Source organism: Bubalus bubalis, chromosome 8 (genome assembly GCF_019923935.1).
Source record: "Bubalus bubalis isolate 160015118507 breed Murrah chromosome 8, NDDB_SH_1, whole genome shotgun sequence".
In the NCBI taxonomy this organism is placed as follows: Eukaryota; Metazoa; Chordata; class Mammalia; order Artiodactyla; family Bovidae; genus Bubalus; species Bubalus bubalis.
This window is the reverse complement of record NC_059164.1, coordinates 55,820,611-55,838,679: the sequence shown is the minus strand read 5'-3', so window position 1 is coordinate 55,838,679 and position 18,069 is coordinate 55,820,611. Positions and strand designations below refer to the sequence as shown.

Below are 18,069 nucleotides of genomic sequence, written 5' to 3'. Positions count from 1 at the left end.
TAATTTTCTTAATCAGTATTTATCCTTGATTGCTGCAAAACTTATTTCATCCTTATAACATACATACACAAATAAACTTTAAATAAAAATACAATATTTAATAAATTCCTTTCTGTATAATTCACTCTTTCTACATCTTTAAATCAACTTTGCTTTAATGAAGGCATAATTATTCTAATTGGAGCTCTTTAAATTGATCCTTTTACATTGCTAAATTAAAAGTCAGTGTATTTTTCAAGTAAGTATGATTCAAGCTTATTGATAAAGGTCATGGACTAAACATTTAAAGTCATTTAAAAATCGCTAAAAGCATGCAAGTAAAAGGCTTATTATTAGCTACTTAAGCTTTTCCTTCCTCTCCTTCTTTACGTTTTTGTCAGAACTAGGGCATTAAGATATCCCTATCTATCTATCCATACATCTCTCCATCTAGCAATTAATCGTCTTTCTTTCTTTATACTTCCCTAAAGTGAAGTGAAGTCACGCAGTCGTGTCCGACTCTTTGCGACCCCATGGACTATAGCCCACCAGGCTCCTCAGTCCATGGGATTTTCCAGGCATGAATACTGGAGTGGGTTGCCATTTCGTTCTCCAGGGGATCTTCCCAACCCAGGGATCGAACCTGGGTCTCCTGCATTGTAGGCAGACGCTTTACCATCTGAGCTACCAGGGAAGCACACATACTTCCCTGACATAGTACCATATATACAGTAGGTACTGGAGAAAAAAATTTCTGAATTGAAAGATTGTAAAAGACATTAAATTTATTCTAACATTAATTACAGCCTAACTTATTTATTAATTTTATCCCCTAAAGCAAGTTCTTTCTACCTCTACAACCTATCCTCTTTAATCAATAGGAAGCCATCAATCCAAGCATTGACTATTATATCCTCTCAATTGACAGCTTGCTGCCTTGATTAAGCTGCATGAAGACTATTATTCAAGGAATTCAAGAGCATAGAAAAAAGAAATTCAACCATCAGAAATATTACAAACAAAAAACCCTTCTAACTCTCTTTTCTAAATGTTCTATAAAATTCCAGTCATTCCTCTCATCAAAAAAGTAAATCACTCCAGAATAATGGAAAACTGAATTTTGTTGTTTTCCCAGGAATATCTGAAAGACCAGTTGAAAAGACCAACGGGTACAGAAAATAATGTAAAACATCAACTATCCCTATCAATTCCCTTCCACATTCATCTTAATTACAGGCAATCTTCCCCCAAATAATCATCTAAATCTACAGCCGAAAGGAGAAAACCAAGTGTTAGACAGCAGTTAAAAGTAATCATATTTTTCTCTTGTGTCATACACCATTGCCACAGGTATAAAGCGGAATTATTCTGACCAATTTCCAAAGATGTCACTGTAAATTAAACATACTCACAAAAGTTTTTATCTCATTGTGGTTTCAAATCAATAGTTTACAAAATTTCAAAGTTCTGAAGAAACTGAGAACAGAATAAATAAAACCTGTTTTATGTTATACATTTAAAAAAAATATATATATAGAAACTATGAAGAATAGCAACACAGAAAAAGCCATTATCTACTTGTAGATTTTTCTTTGTGGTTTATTTCACGTCTCCAATCCCAGGCTGGCTTGTAAATCACTCAGCCTAAAATCATGGCACAATTCCCACTCCCACAGACAAGTACAATGCACTGAGGGAACACAAAATAATTTTTATTAGTTTAATCCAGACACTTATGAAAAGATAAGCCTGCTATGAAATGCCGTAGTAATTTATTCACTTATTCACATATGCATGTAACACCAGCTATGTGTCGAGCCCTCTGCTGGAGGATGACGTGGGGGAGGAGATGTGCCTCCACCCCTCCAAGTTTATAATCAGGTGGTAGAAAAAGGACCAGATACAAATAACCAGAGGTCAAGGTCAAATGCTGTAAATAGCACTACAATGAAATAAACAAGATTCTCTAGGAGGCAAGAAGGGGCCAATTATCCCCCGTTTATGTGATCAGGCAGGTTTTTTTTTTTTTTGCAGTAGAACACATTTAGAATGGGTTTTTAAGGATGAAGAGGATTTTGAAAAGCAGAGATGGATGGATAATTTGAAAAATGAGAAGAGAATGCTGACACTCCTCAGAGGCCTGGTATATATGCTAACACCAGGCTCTGAGCTTGTATGTATGGTATCTCATAATCCTATTTCAATGGGGAAGGACAACAGGATTCAGTTACAGGATCTGAGAAGAAGCAAAAAGGCAGGCAAGGTGAGATGAATAATAAGTAAAGAATATCTCCAGTGTTAATAAGCCAAAAAGTCTGAACTTCAGCAGAAAGAAAAATGGAACTCAGTACTTCAGTTCCCTCATCTGTATAATGGGCCTAACAGCTATACCTGCCTTGCAGGCTTTTCATATGATCAGTGCATGGAATAACATACATAAAATCTTTTATACAGTGTTTGGCACATAATCAACACTCAGTTCAGTGTTAGCCACCAGCATCATTTACCCCTAGACTAAATAATTTCCTCCCTACCATCATCCTCCAAATCACATGGTTTCTAAGACACTTGCCCACTTCTTGGTCTACTCCAACCTGCCAACATCCTCCTAAGATATGGTTTATCCAAAAAGGAACCAACATACTCTCAGTAGTTTGGCTGGAATATGATACGGAAGGACAATTACTGCCTGTACTCTCAACAATGAATAGAGAGAACAGGCTATGGTCCCTTTGATAGAACTAATGTAGAATGACCAGGAGAGAATCTGCAGATGAAATGTTACAATTTAAACATTCAGGTAACACGCGTAGAGATCAAGGATGAATACTACAAGGGCAGAATACCATAAAGACAGAGGCCATGAGTGGTCACTGACTCCAAATAGCTCAGAGAAACTCATTATATGTCCAGATTCTGAGAGAAGCCACTCGAAGCATTCCTGGCCATACCCGGCTCCACCAAAACTGCCTACCCTACCCTGGCAGCAGCAGCAGCTCCTGTAACCAACCGATACACATTCAAAACCAGGGCCTCAGGGATTCAGAAAACAACCGCAAATGGCAATGGAGTCTAGTTACCTCTAATTAACAAAGAAGCTACCTCTTGCATGTAAAGTAGGAAGCATGAAAATAACCCCCAAAAGGTGTGATTCCTTTGAATAAAACCATTATGAGCCCCCAAAGCAAGGCAGTCTGTCACAGGAAAAAAGAGGTACTACTTCCAGTGATCCCAATAATCCCAATAGAAGTAACCATTAATCCCAATAGCAGGCACTCCCATCATTTCTTTATGCAACACTGTCATCAGAAGTATCGTTTTTGAAATATTAAGGACAACCTGTGGTAAGACCCAGCTTAGGAAAAGGACAGAGCTAAGTTAACCTTAAAATATGGGAGAAGGCAATTTCATTTTATCTAACCTAAAATGAGAGGGAAAAGGAAAACTATCAAATTAAATTCAGCAGCAGGCTGATAATTCTGTAGCCTGGTGTGACAAAACGGTACGTGCTTTACAGGTTAACAGTGATAATTAAAAGTTTTCGGGGGGAGGGTGTGTGGAATCAAAGCCATACAATTAAGAGAACCAATAAAGATATGCTGAAAGGATAGTCAAGTCATTGATGAGGAGGAACAAAGAAATAGCAGAGTCAGGTGGCTTGAAGAGAGAAGAGACACCGCTGAGAGAGCAATTGATGGCTAGACCATGCAGCTCACCACGGAATAAAGAGAGGATGTTAGTTACGGGAAAAGTAAGAATCAAGGGACTGTGAGAGTTTCCAACAAGGCTCCAACCAAACTTAAAAGTTTCTCCCAAGGAACAGTTTACAGAGCAAGGAAAATTTTTAGAGTATCTCTAGGTTTTAGTTACTGTCCCATTCAACCTCCTTGGGGTTAAGTAGAGGAAGACACGGCCCAAGTGACCTGCCTAAAGGCTGCCAAGTTAAGGTACTACCTGAGCAGAGATTGGACATCCAGCTCCCAAATCCAAATTCACTGCCCTTCCTTCCTAATGACCTTGTCCAAGAATAAAAATTAATACAGCTAGAATTCTCTTAAGAAAAAATCAAAGCTAATCTTCATGGTTCTAATGAAGGATACAAGTAGAAGATTAGTTGGAATAACAACCCAGTCACTTCAAGGCTCTATGATCTGCCCTTAAACAGGAAGCTCTAAAAAGGAGAAATATTGGCACCTCTACTGGTCACCTGTAAGATACTGTCCTTCATGCCAAGCAGCCACTGTCCAGATTGCACCCAGAGCCCACGATCTCAGCTCTTATATGCTTGCTCCTCAGCATGTTAGTATGTCCCACACAGAACATACTCTTTGAGATTAAAGCTCTGAGGCTGAACTCCTGGGGTTTTTGCATCATTCCTGAAGATTATTTTTGGATCTTCTAGCCAGTCTATTTTTTCTCAGAAATAAAACATAAATATTCAGGATTTTAAGTTGTCATAAATTAGCACAAAACACACAGAAATAGAGTCTTAGGGCTTTATTCAAACTCCCTATTCACCTATTCTCCACAAATGAAAAACTAAGCTTAGAATCATCCTGACTGATGCTTTACAAGAAATAGTAATGCAGAGACAGACATACATGGAAGATTGTTTTTGCCTTGTGTTTCAGCTTCTCCTTAGCAGCTGCGGAAAATCTCTAGGAAACAAAGAAGGTTTTGAGAGGATTCCCTTTGAGTTCTGCTGGCAGCCTTCCAATGCACAAAGCCACACAGAGGCTAACAATAGAGACAGGTATTCAGAACCTGCATTAATACCTGACCTGAAGCAGGAACAGCACACACCTATACACCTGGTTTACAGGAGGCTCTACAACTGGTGTAGAAATCTAGTTCTTCTTACACATCCTGTCTTCCTCCAAAACTCCTCTAAGCATCTGCAATAGTCTCTACCCTGAATGCCAGAGCCAGTACTGACAAACCCAGGATCTCCATTACACCCTGCCTGGAGGAAGCATCCTGCGTCATTGATCACAGCATTCAGCCTCTTAGATCCCAACTCAGACACAGCAGCTTTATTTGCAAAGCTCAAGGTTCTCAGAGTTTTTTACGTTCAGCTCCTCCAAAAAAATCCTAAATGCCACCACTATCCTTTACTATAAAGAACAGAAAAAAGGCTATAGGTACCACATAGATATCATAAGATTGCTCCAAAAAACATAAACTGGGATGGTTTGTTTTATGTGTCCACTTGGTTAAGCTATGGTATCCAGTTATCCAATCAAATACTAATCTAATCAAAACTAACTGCTCTGAAGATATTTTATGGATATGGTGACACCTATAACATGCTGACTTTAAGACAATTATTCTAGATCATGTGGGTGGGGCCTCATCCAACCATTAGGAAGGCCTTAACAAAAACACTGAGGTCCTGAAGAAATTCTGCCTCGAGACTTGCAGCATCAATTCTCGTCCAAGGGTTTCCTTATATATAGAGAGAGATAACATAAATACAAACACAGATATAAAAATCTCCTACCAGTTCAAGTTCTCTGGAAAGCCCCATTGCTGATATATAATCCAGTTCCGTATTTGTATCACTGCAAACCCATTCAAATCAATTGTAAACTCAAATGTTGATGGGAGGCCAAGGAGGTAACATCACTGGGAAGAAGTGAGTGGTAGACATCAGATAGCAATACACAGGCTGCCTTAGTGCCTGGAAGACATGAGGAAGTTGCTGGGAATTGCACTGAACGGTGGATACGTCTATCTACAGGAGACAGCAGTGCTGCCAGGCTGCAATGGGGAATCAGTGCCAGTAGATGTTCCATTTGTTAAAGAGAAGCCAGAAATCCATACTTTTAAAAGTTAACCCCCCACCCCAATCAAATTTAAAGCATCCTATAATCCAATCCTTCAGAGATCAAATAAAACAAGTCTGTGACCCAGAAGAGAGAGAAGGAAAACTGGCTCTACAGATTCTACATACATTAATTCATTCAGTCTTGAAAACATTGTCATAAGCAGGTACTCAGTTCAGTTCATTTCAGTCGCTCAGTTGTGTCCGACTCTTTGAGACCCCATGAATCGCAGCACCCCAGGCCTCCCTGTCCATCACCAACTCCCGGAGTTCACTCAAACTCATGTCCATCGAGTCGGTGATGCCATCCAGCCATCTCATCCTCTGTCGTCCCCTTCTCTTCCTGCCCCCAATCCCTCCCAGCATCAGAGTCTTTTCCAATGAATCAACTCTTCGCATGAGGTGGCCAAAGTACTGGAGTTTCAGCTTTAGCATCAGTCCTTCCAATCAACACCCAGGACTGATCTCCTTTAGGATGGACTGGTTGAATCTCCTGTACTACTATTAGGCTATTTTTGCAGATGAGGAAAGTGAAGCATGGTCACATGATTAATAAGTGGGGCGGCCAGGATGTCAATTCTGGCAGAAGCCACAGACAATTTTGCTTACCTTTTGTCTACAGTTCTCATCCTGAAGAGCTTGAAACTCTGACTTTTCATTTCTGGATGTTATAATAGGCTCATAAGGACAGCCATAGAAACTTTACAAGTGGAGAAAATGTGACACAGAAAACTAAAGACGTATTGAAGGGTTCACCCAAGTAGTCAAGCCAATAATTAAATAGATGCCTCTCTCCTCTGCCTTTCAACTCAGAAGGTACACCATTCTCAGGGAAGCTAATCACTATTGCATTTCTAATGAATGGCCTGGCTGGGCTTTTGTATTATTATAATTTACCAAGTTTTAAATTAAACATTTTAGTCACCGAGAAACAGTCAGTAGAAAACATAGTAACCCCAGAGTGTCCACCACTTAGTTTAAAAAATTAAATGCCACAAGTACACAAGAAAGCTCACCAGTATTTTTTTAACCACTTACAGAAGAAACCAGAATCCGAATTTTGTATCATCTACTTGTATGTGGCAGTGTTGACACTATTACTTCACATGCAAGTACAGAATGCAATACTACTTTGCATGCTTTCAAGCCTGAAGAAAATGGCACCATAAGGTATATATACTCTTCGGCAACTTGTTTTTATTTTCTCACTGTGATGCATTTGACATTTATTTCTCTCTATACTGTGTAACATTCCATTGTATGACAATAACACAGGTTATATATCCATTTGTTTGTTATTAGATATCTAGTTCACATTACGCACAAGGCAACAAAACACGTTCTTACACGTGTCTTCTTGTGGACAAGAGGTGACAATCTACTACGGTCATGAGTCAGATACATTAGGAATTCTGTATAATTTAGCAATTCTCCTGTAATTCTAAAATTAATTCAAAATAAAGTTTTGCTTTGTTTTTTTTAAGAACATTTTCTTGAGGCCACTCAAAGGAATCCTTCCATATGACTGCAAAGCTTTATGTTAAATATCAAACACAGATGAGGCCTCCACAGTCAGTGGGCACAAAGAGGCTGCCTCCTCAGCACCCAAGCCCAGAAATGTCACAATCCACCATGTGAACGTGGCTGCTTAGAACGCCTCAAATATCTGAGCTTACATACGGTCAAGTATGTTAAGTAAAATCAAAGCAATTCCTTGCATATTTATGAACCAAGACAGGAAGAAGCTATTTAAATTGAAAAGATAGCAAAGACTCACTAGAGTCAAAAAGCCTCTCAAGCTATAGCACCTCTCTATATGTTATGACTTGTCTTTTTCGTAGGGTAAAACTGAATCTAAGATTTAATTCTATGCATTCGAGGCACATCTAAAAGTTTGAGGCCCCTTAAAGTATGAAACAGGAAAAAAACTCTCTGAGTTCAAACATTTCTTCCTTCTCTTCTTATTCTTTCCAAGAGGGCAGATTCCTTGTGCTATGAGAAAATCGTGTTTACGTAAAGGTTCAGAGTGTGGGACTGACAAGAGCTAATGCACCAAATCCAAGCCCAGCCGCCTCCCCTAGGAAGCCTGCCAGGACTAACCTCATCCGAACCACATCACTCAGCTCCCCTTCTCTCCCTTCGGACTTGCACATTTTCTTTGGCCTCAATCACTTAGTACTTGTGGATGTTTTGATTGGGATCATCCGTAAGTTCCTGTTATGTTGTTTTGTCTTCCTACATAGATTGTAAACTTCTTGAGGCATTATGTCAGTCCACCAACAAGGGCAATTGCCAAAATATAGCAGAAAGAAGCTGAACTGGAAACTAGGAGAATGTTTAGTTTCCAGTAAGATCTCTGCAGCCACAGCCTAAGGATGTTATCATCTTTGGGGAGATTTAGATTCTTCAAACTCTTTCTTCAGTTTCTGAGACTATTGCTTCCCATTAGATTCTATTTATAGATCATCCATTCATTTCACTTTCTTCTACTGACAGTTTATTACATGCAAGATACAGGAACCCTGGGAGATTTAATCTTTGCCAATAAGAAACAAATGATTTTACTTTGCTACCTCCCCAAATATAAGTAGCTCACTATTAACCAAAGATTACTTAATAAATGTTCATTCAAGCATCCAAGTGATGAAGCCAGTGGCTGGGGAATAACAAAGCTCAGCAGATCCTTTATCTAAAGGGTGTTTTCTCTATCTAGCCTCCTCAATCGTGGCCCACACTTGGGAACAGTTTGACATTTTAGCACCATATGGCTCAGCGAGGATCCAAAGGCCACACTAAAACCTGCCAGGCCGCCTGGCATTTCCCACACTTGCCCATGCAGGCGGCAGCAGGCACCCAGCTCACAGCTGCAGCCTGAGTCAGGTCTGGGGGGACTGGGGGGCCCTAGCAGATGCCAGGTCAGCAACAGCCAGAGCAGCAGCCACAGAGTTTTGTGGTTCAGCACCACAATGCCAAAACTCATAATCCAATGCCCATTTGCCCAGATTTCTGGCACAGCTGTGAAAATACCCTGGTGGTTTTGGAACCATGTGTCTTTTCGTCAGAGGAATCTCATAATCGCACCCTATGCCAGAATGCCATCTCTCTGAAGCACACCACGGTACACTCACTCTCCAAGAGATGCTTGCCAATATCAAGGAACCTACTGGGACTATCAGGATAGACAAAGAACCAAGATGTGAAGAGGGTTCCCACCCCATAACAACCTCCTTTTCTGAAAGCCTGAGCTTCATCATCAGAGATTTGTTTCCTACTAGATTATAAAACACCTTTTGCTTGTTAAAATTTCAAAAAGTGCTATACTTTGTAAGTTATAAATTCAGACCTCTTCTTGTGCCTCTGTAAGAGCAGCTTGCTCTGTGATGAAACAATATTTATGTTGTGAGAAGGAGCCATGTAGGAGCCAAGGCAGGGATGGGGCACCTCGCAGGGGATCAAGGTTGTAGGTGTCAGAGGGGAGGGAAGGAGCAGCAGGAAAACAGTACAGGAAAGGGCGGGTGTAAACGGAAGACTCTACTCAAGGGTTGTAATGAGGGTGTTTTATAAACCTAAGTGTTAAGGATCAGGCTGTGATCAAGGAACCATGTCCCTAGGCAATGCTTTGCTCTAACTGGCCATGTCTCATTTTTCCAGGCCTTAAAATCTCTCTTAAACAACACACACAGGCACATATACATGCACTAATAAACTCCTATCCTAGACCTGAGATTGGTTCAGCTCACATAAAACCGACTACATGCAAGCATATGCTTTTCAGGAATAGGGCCTCAGGGCTTGCGATACTGCAATATTATATATTAAGAGATACAACAGAAGTCTTCTCGGTTTATAGTACCAAAACTGGCTATTCAGAGGATGAGAAATTCCAGAGAGACTTAGCATTCCTTACTTAGTAACAGCTAATCTATATAAAAAACTAACACAGTCATTAAACAAGATTTTTATACTTCTTCAGGCTCACCTAATTTCATCCTTCTCTCTAGTAAGCTCTGCATTCTACTAGACACACATGCACTCCAGGGATGATTTTAGAAACATGATTTGCATGGAAATGTTTATTTTCATCTGACTTAGACTCTAAAGTCAGAAGTCTAGGTCACAGCAGCCAAGTCAAAAAATTAAAACAAAGCAAAGCAGGGGCATGAGAGCAAGTATACAAAAATAAGACAATCTATTATTTGACATCACTCAAAAGCAGAGACATTACTTTGCCAACAAAGGTCCGTCTAGTCAAGGCTATGGTTTTTCCTGTGGTCATGTATGGATGTGAGAGTTGGACTGTGAAGAAGGCTGAGTGCCGAAGAATTGATGCTTTTGAACTGTGGTGTTGGAGAAGACTCTTGAGAGTCCCTTGGACTGCAAGGAGATCCAACCAGTCCATTCTGAAAGAGATTAGCCCTGGGATTTCTTTGGAGGGAATGATGCTGAAGCTAAAACTCCAGTACTTTGGCCACCTCATGCGAAGAGCTGACTCATTGGAAAAGACTCTGATGCTGGGAGGGATTGGGGGCAGGAGGAGAAGGGGACGCCAGAGGATGAGATGGCTGGATGGCATCACTGACTCGATGGACTTGAGTCTGAGTGAACTCCGGGAGTTGGTGATGGACAGGGAGGCCTGGCGTGCTGAGATTTATGGGGTCGCAAAGAGTCAGACATGACTGAGCGACTAAACTGAACTGAACTGAAGTTCTTTTAAACTGCATACTTCATTAGAACATGCTCAAATGTTTATTTCCAATATAGAAAGTGAAATAACTGGAAGATACAATATTCTAACAGGATAAAACATGGTCCCCACAGTGAGTGGCCCATGTAACAAATCTGAAGATCTGACATCTAAAGTCACAATGTGGCAGTATTTATCAAACACTAACAACATCCATCAGTTTTTGCAGCAGGAACCCAAGGTGACATTACAGAGGAACTCAGCTTTGGGAAGCAGCTGGATATTAAATGCTTTGCAAGAAAGATTTTGTAAAATCAGCCCTTTCTATGGCTGGCACAAGGAGGAGTTTTGAAATCTCCAACACAGAGCTACAGAAGACCCCAGAGCTTGGTCATCCTACAAGGGTTTACCAAGCCCTTCCTTAACAAAGAGCCAAAAGTTGATCCCTTTCCTTTTTGGCTACCCCAACTTCAGGAGTGCCAAACAAAAGGCAGGAATTTCAAGATCTGAACCTGGACTCTGCTATTACTAGAATAAACATTTTTTAATTCCCCAGAATTAATTTTTATGCATAACCATTTATAGATACATCAATCAGTACATGCATGTCACTTTACATTCTGGCCTCATCCACTTGACCAGTAACTTTTATCTTTTGGCTTCACAAAGACTCGACATTCTTATTGTTACTGGAGATTCTGCCTAAAAATACGTTCTTTTGGAATGACTTTCTACCCATTTCCATGCCCAACACTTCCAAACACCCTCAAAGGTAAAAGTCATCAGTTTGCCTATTAGGCTGCAGTCCATGGGGTCGCTAGAGTCGGACACGACTGAGCCACTTCACTTTCACTTTTCACTTTCATGCATTGGAGAAGGAAATGGCAACCCACTCCAGTGTTCTTGCCTGGAGAATCCCTGGGACGGGGAAGCCTGATGGGCTGCCATCTATGGGGTAGCACAGAGTCGGACATGACTGAAGCGACTTAGCAGCAGCAGCAGTATAAAATCTGACAAAAACACATCAGCTAAACAATGTGAACTAAAATAAGGGAGTTATCTGGGAGGTAAGGGAGACTTCACAGAAAAGCCTTGAGTCACAGAAGCTCTAAACTGAATTTAACTACTTGTAGTTACAGGTGAAGAATCCACCCTTAACTACACAGGAACAGTCCCCAGGAGCAAATGTGGATTTGGACAAGGAGAAGTTTCCATCAGGAGTCGACTGGAAGGCCTTAGTTTAATTACCTCTCCATCTTCTCATTCCACCCAGCTTCTTACTTTCCCACCTCATCTCACAGCCCCCACCAGCTCTCCTCTCGGGCCTCCTACCATCCCTTTGCACAAGCACACTCTCACTCTCCCTCCTCCGCACTCCCATGGCTAAATGTGCTCTGCTTGCTGTGTCTTGCTTTCAGCATCCAGCTTTCCAATGAACTGTCATGAATCAACATCTTTCACTAGAAATTTCTGTAGACAGTACTGTCCTATAGCAGCAGAAGAGCTAAAGAAAGTCTGCTCTTTTAAGACACATAAACCGCAGACAAAACCAAAGAAGCTTCGTCGCCAGAGTCAAGAATACAGAACAGATTCTAGCGATGCAATTGATGCTGAACTTCTCAAAAGTCTGTCTCTCTGCTCTCCAGAGTGCAGGCAGAGGGGTGCGGTGCAGAAAAAAACAGAAGCATGGCAAAGAATCAGAACCAACAGAGAGCAGGGTTCCTACTTTTGTTTGCCCTAGAACTCTTTGGCAATCTGGTGAAGTCTAGAGATCACTTCTCAGAATAATCTTTTTAAAAGCATAAAAACATAGGACTTAAAAAGGAACACAACTGCACTGAAAGACAGTGATAAAATTATTTTACAAAAGCAAATTCTGATACAGCTGCCTTCTTGCTTCTCTATTACAACACTGACTATCAGGATGTAGTGGCATATTTCATAAGTACTATAATTCAAAGGCTAAATGCTACTGTGATTTGTTGCCTACATTCATATTTAAAAGGAAATGCTAGATTTCACTTGGGGATTAGAGAAAATGAAGAATTTTTTTCTTTTCCCATCCAGGTTTAGAGAGTCAGAATTCTATCCATGGGCTCCCTGGTTAAGAGCCCCTGCCACAGTTAATTCTTCCCAGATCCTAACTTAAAGAATGACCTCCAAGTTCATGTCGATGCAAATCCAATGCCACATTCAATTCAGCCACAATTTGGCACACAACCACTGGACAAAAAGATGGAACATTAGCTCGTGTTGTGTGAATACAGTGGAGCCCCTGGAGCCCTGAAGTGCGATTCCTGGGAACTAAAGTGGACGACTCTGGCCAATGAGTATGCTGGTCCTTCCTTCAACAGGTAGGTGCACCATTTCCCTTATTCCTAGACATTAATTTTGAACTTTCCAACTGAAGATACATAAACACATCTATGTGGACTCTTGTATCACTGTTTCCTAGTCAAAGACAATAGCATCTTTTTAACTGAAACATTAAGTAAAAGCTTTATGGGGGGGGGGGGCGGGCAAGGGGAATGCAGTATTAAGTACATCCATGGATCTTGAGATGCATACAGTTTCCAGACATTACAGTATAGTGGGAGGGGTAGAATGCCTCAGACTTAGAACTGAATAAAAAAAGACTGTAAGTGATTTTGTTATTCTGAGTATGCCAAATAGTTGTGCTTAGGCTGAAGATACTTGAGAAGTGAAATGTTACATAAAGTCTCAAAGTATTAGGCAACAGATTTTATGAATTCATGGAATCTATTTAACCAATGCTTATTCATATTTTAGTCTTATACAGAAATATGCCAACCAATCAGCTCAGCAAATACCCATTATTATCATTTTCAGTATTTAATATTTAAAAGAAGCTTATATAATGCCAGGTATTATTCTAAACACTTCATAAACATTAACACAATTAATTTTCAAGACAAGCCTATGAGATGGTAGATAACATCCCCATCTTACAGATGAAGAAACTGAGGCACACAGAGGTTGAATGATTGGCTCAGATTCATACAGCTACTAGGGCTTCCCAAGTGGCCCAGTGGTAAAGAATCCGCCTGCCAAAGCAAGGAGACACAAGAGTCGCAGGTTTGATCCCAGAGTCGGGAAGATCCCCTGGAAGAGGAAATGGCAGCCCACTCCAGTATTCCTCGCTGGAAAATCCCACTGGACAGAAGAGCCTGGAGGGCTACGGCCCCCTTGGCTGCAAAGAGTCGGAAACGACTGAGCACACATGCGCACATGCAGCTACTAAGTTGCAGAACTCTGTTTGAACCCAGGCAGTATGGCTGCAGGATCCACAGTCTCAACTATGCTCCATGGCTTTGTCTTGCTCAATTCCTGATTACTGGAACAACATCTTCTCATTTCTTTTTCTCACATTTTATGAAGTGCTATTTGCTAACACATCTCTTTCTGGCATGTGGATAAAGAGACTCCCCATGGAAATTTTTCATGCCAGTCAACAGGGACTTTTGATTCTTTAACATCTGTGGAGTAAACGATGGTGCAGCTATAGGATCAGTCCCAGGCTCTGGAAGACAGAGTCATTGCCATCCCTTTGTCATTACCAATTCTTGGTTTCCCACTTGAATATATCACTATTTCTATGCTCAAGCATTGAGCCCACAGGCTGATATAAGTCCAGGACTAAGGAAAAAAATGCAGAACAATCATGTTTTCAGTAATTGGGCCTTTCAGAGTACCGATTCAGAGCACACATGATAACTTTCCTGTTATCACTCACATGCCAACATGGGTCTGATAACTTCTCTATGTATGAAAATACAGGGTCTTAAAAGCTTCCCATGTAGGTCAACTGGTAAAGAATACACCTGCAATGCAGGAGACCCCAGTTTGATTCCTGGGTCGGAAAGATCCACTGGAGAAGGGATAGTCTACCCACTCCAGCATTCTTGGGCTTCCCTCATGGCTCAGCTGGTAAAGAATCCACCTGCAATGCGGGAGACCTGGGTTTGATCCCTGGGTTGGGAAGATTCCTTGGAGAAGGTAACAGCTACCTACTCCAGTATTCTGGCCTGGAGAAGTCCATGGACTGTACAGTCCATGGGGTCATAAAGAGTCGGACATGACTGAGCAACTTTCACTTTCAAAGCTTCTATAGAAAAGAAAACATCTTACAAAGAAAATTAGAAGAAAAGAACATTATAAAAAGTATACAGAGCTTTCTATTTTGCAGAAAATAAGACTATCAAAGAACAGAACTTCCTTCATCAACAGGAGAACCGAAGTTCACATACACTCAGAACAGAAGGTTCATCTCATATTCGAAGATATCATTTCTGAAGTTCCTGTTTCCTGGATTCAGTGTATCTGGAAGAAGGATGAAAAATATTGGTACAGAAAACAGAAATAGAATAGAATTTGGCCAAGCCACCAGATCTGCTTGGCAAGTACCCAAAGACATAAGACATGCCCTAAGGGCAGCCCCCAGAGATGTCTGGGTCAGGTTCAGCGGCATGTGCTGGGTGCATCTTCCGGGAGAACGGGAAGAGGCAGTGGCTGCTGACACTCAACTGCGCATTGCCGGTGGGCCAAGTGCTGCACATGCGCACTATCTAATTCTCTCAAAAGCGCTGCTGTCCACCACTTACAAAACAAACAGCTGATTTCTTAATTTGCCTAAAATAACAAAACTAGTTAAGAGCCTACGCCTGGATTTGAACCTAAGTGGGAATCCAAAGCTTTCAAATACTTCCTTGCCCGAGGAATTTCTACTCCTAAGATTGGAAGACTACCTTTTTAATCAAGCATCTCCCAAAATGACCACAGCATATTGTAATTGCAGTGATAAGTGCATAAAACCATGCAAATGTTTTATTATAGTTGGCAGAAATATCAAAGAACAAATTACCCAACAACCAGGTAGTTTATAGGTAAATAGTTCCAATGTTCTCAATTATCTTTATTTCAAGAATGAGTCTTTTTTAATAGATACACAAAACAAACTTATAGTTACCAGAGGGGATAGTGGGGGTGGGCATGGGGGGTGGGTAGGGAATAAAATACGAGTTTGGGATTAACATACATACACTGCTGCTGCTGCTTCTAAGTCGCTTCAGTTGTGTCCGACTCTGTGCAACCCCATAGACGGCAGCCCACCAGGCTCCCCCATCCCTGGGATCAAATAAACAACAAGGACCTACTATATGGTGAGCCATATGCAATGTCTTATAATAACCTATAGTGGAAAAAAATCGGAGTCATTTTGTTGTACACCTGAAAATAACACAACATTATAAATTAATTTCATTTTTTTAATTGTTCAAAACAGAATGAGACTTTCCGAGAAGTGTAAATCAAACCAATGAGATATCACCTCACACCTGTCAGAATGGCTATTATCAAAAATTCTACAAAAAACAAATGCTGGAGAGGATGTGGGGAAAAAAAGGAAGCTCTCAAGCACTGTTGGTAAGAATGTAAACTGGTGCAGGCACTATGTAAAATAGCATGGACATTCCTCAAACTAAAAACAGAACTATCACAGGACCCAGCAATTCAACTCCTGGGTATATATCTGGAAAAAACAAAAACCCTAATTGAAAAAGATATATACATCCCAATATTCATAGAAGCACTATTTGCAACATATAGAAGCAACCCAAGTGCCCAACAACAGACAAATAGAGTAAGATGTGGTATAGTAATACAGTGGAATACTACTCAGCCATAAAAAAGAATGAAATACTGTCCTCGAAGCAACATAGATGGACCTAGAGAACATTATGCTTAGTGTAACAAATCAGACAAATCTGAGTATCATTTATATGTGGAATATAAAAAAATACAAATGAATGTATGTGTAAAGCAGAAACAGACTCAGAGGGATAGAAAACAGACCTGCTGTTACCAAAAGGGAGAGGGAAGCAAGGAGGGACAAATTAGGGGTATGGGATTAATAGATACACACTATGATATATAAAACAGATAAGCAGCAAGGGTATTCTGTATATACAGTGCAGAGAATTATAGCAGTTATCTAATAAAAGCCTGTAACAGAGTATAGGAAGAAAGAAAAGGGAGGAAGGGACAAAGAAAAGGAAGAATTTTTCTTCATCAATACTAGTTTCAGGTTTTTGAGTTCCCAACTGTCAGCCTCCACCCCATCCTTAGAGATCAGCCCTCATAGAGTCCTGTACTGAACCATTTCCTTCAAAAAAGAAACAAAGCCGAGTATTTCAATAGCAAGTCAGTCCCCCTCCCACATGGAAATCTCCTGATGTAGCCTCATTTTCACTCACAGACCTTCCCCACTTTCCCATCATCTGTTCAGCTCAGCAACTGCTCATCCCTTGAGTCTAGTTTCTGATACACCTCCAAGTTCTCTGCTCTGGCATGTCTCATGGCCCTCAGCAGCAGCGTGACTTAACAAACCCCATCCCCAACCTCCCCAGGGCCTTCAAAGTCCACCCTGGGACCAACAGTACCTTCTCGGGGCTTCCATATGTTCAGATGCCAATTCCTAGTCACCTCCTTCTAAAACATTAGTAAGACTAACACCATCTTCACAACGTAATTACAACACGTCGCCTGGCACCAGCCAGACTGGGGATGCTGAAAACCTTAAGAAAGCATATCTTCAAGATTGGTCTTCCAGAGTTATCAAGTGGAGACTGGGAAACCAGTCCTATATCTAAAGAAATATAAAGTGGCACTCAACTACACAGGGAGTAACTTAATTCTGGGTACTTTTCTTATACCTTGGAGACAGTTCCTAGGAGAGATGATGCAACAGCCATGTCTGAAGCAGTTTTACAACAGTCAAGATCTGCACTTAGAGCCAGGTCAGCTGAGTAGCTGAAGCCTGGGGCTGTGGTATATGAACCTGAGCAAGTGGCCCATACTCAGCAGCCACGTTAATTTCTTGCAGGCTCAGTTTCCTCACGGGTACAATGGCAACAATAATAATACCTACCTTATAGGACAACAGTGAGCAAATAAAATAACGCATGTTAGGTACTTGACACATCACTTACTGCGCTCATCGCCAAATTGTGTCCAACTCTTCGGGATGCCATGAAATGAAGACCACCAGGTTCCTCTGTCCATAGGATTCTCCGCAAGAATACTGGAGTGGGTTATCATTGCCTTCTCCAGGGGATCTTCCCAACCCAAGGATCAAATCCCCGTCTCCTGCATTGGCAGGTAGATTCTTTACCACTGAGCCACCAAGGAAGCCCCTATTACTTACTAGCAGTAGTTTTTTTTTTTTTTTTTTTTTTAAAGAGTAACTCAGTAGCATACACACTTCACCACAACTTTCACACAGCCAGGGTAAGAGACGGTTGCAAGACTGATTTAACTTTTAGTTAAATGGGAAAGCAGGCACATTCGAGACGCAGACGGACACCCCTGTGTGTGGAGCTCTTCATCAACACACACCTCTGAGTTATGCACAGTAGTGGAGCATCTTTTCCCAAATCTCACTTTTATGTTGAGGTTAAATTCAGCAAACATAAGCTTCTTTTATTGTGGGCCTCTAAATGCTTCTCTCACAGAGAGCTCTGCTATTTTTGCTTTTATCAAATGCATATCTTTTTTCAATAAGAGA

General features: G+C 40.9%; 1 protein-coding gene and 1 non-coding gene across 4 annotated transcripts in view; both read right to left on the bottom strand.

The window, feature by feature from the left end:
* Positions 1-18,069, bottom strand: part of DOCK4 (dedicator of cytokinesis 4) — a 474,663-nt gene that overhangs the window by 395,728 nt on the left and 60,866 nt on the right. The window lies entirely within an intron of this gene.
* TRNAC-ACA lies at positions 602-673 on the bottom strand. The gene has a single exon. It is a non-coding gene; the product is annotated as a tRNA-Cys (tRNA).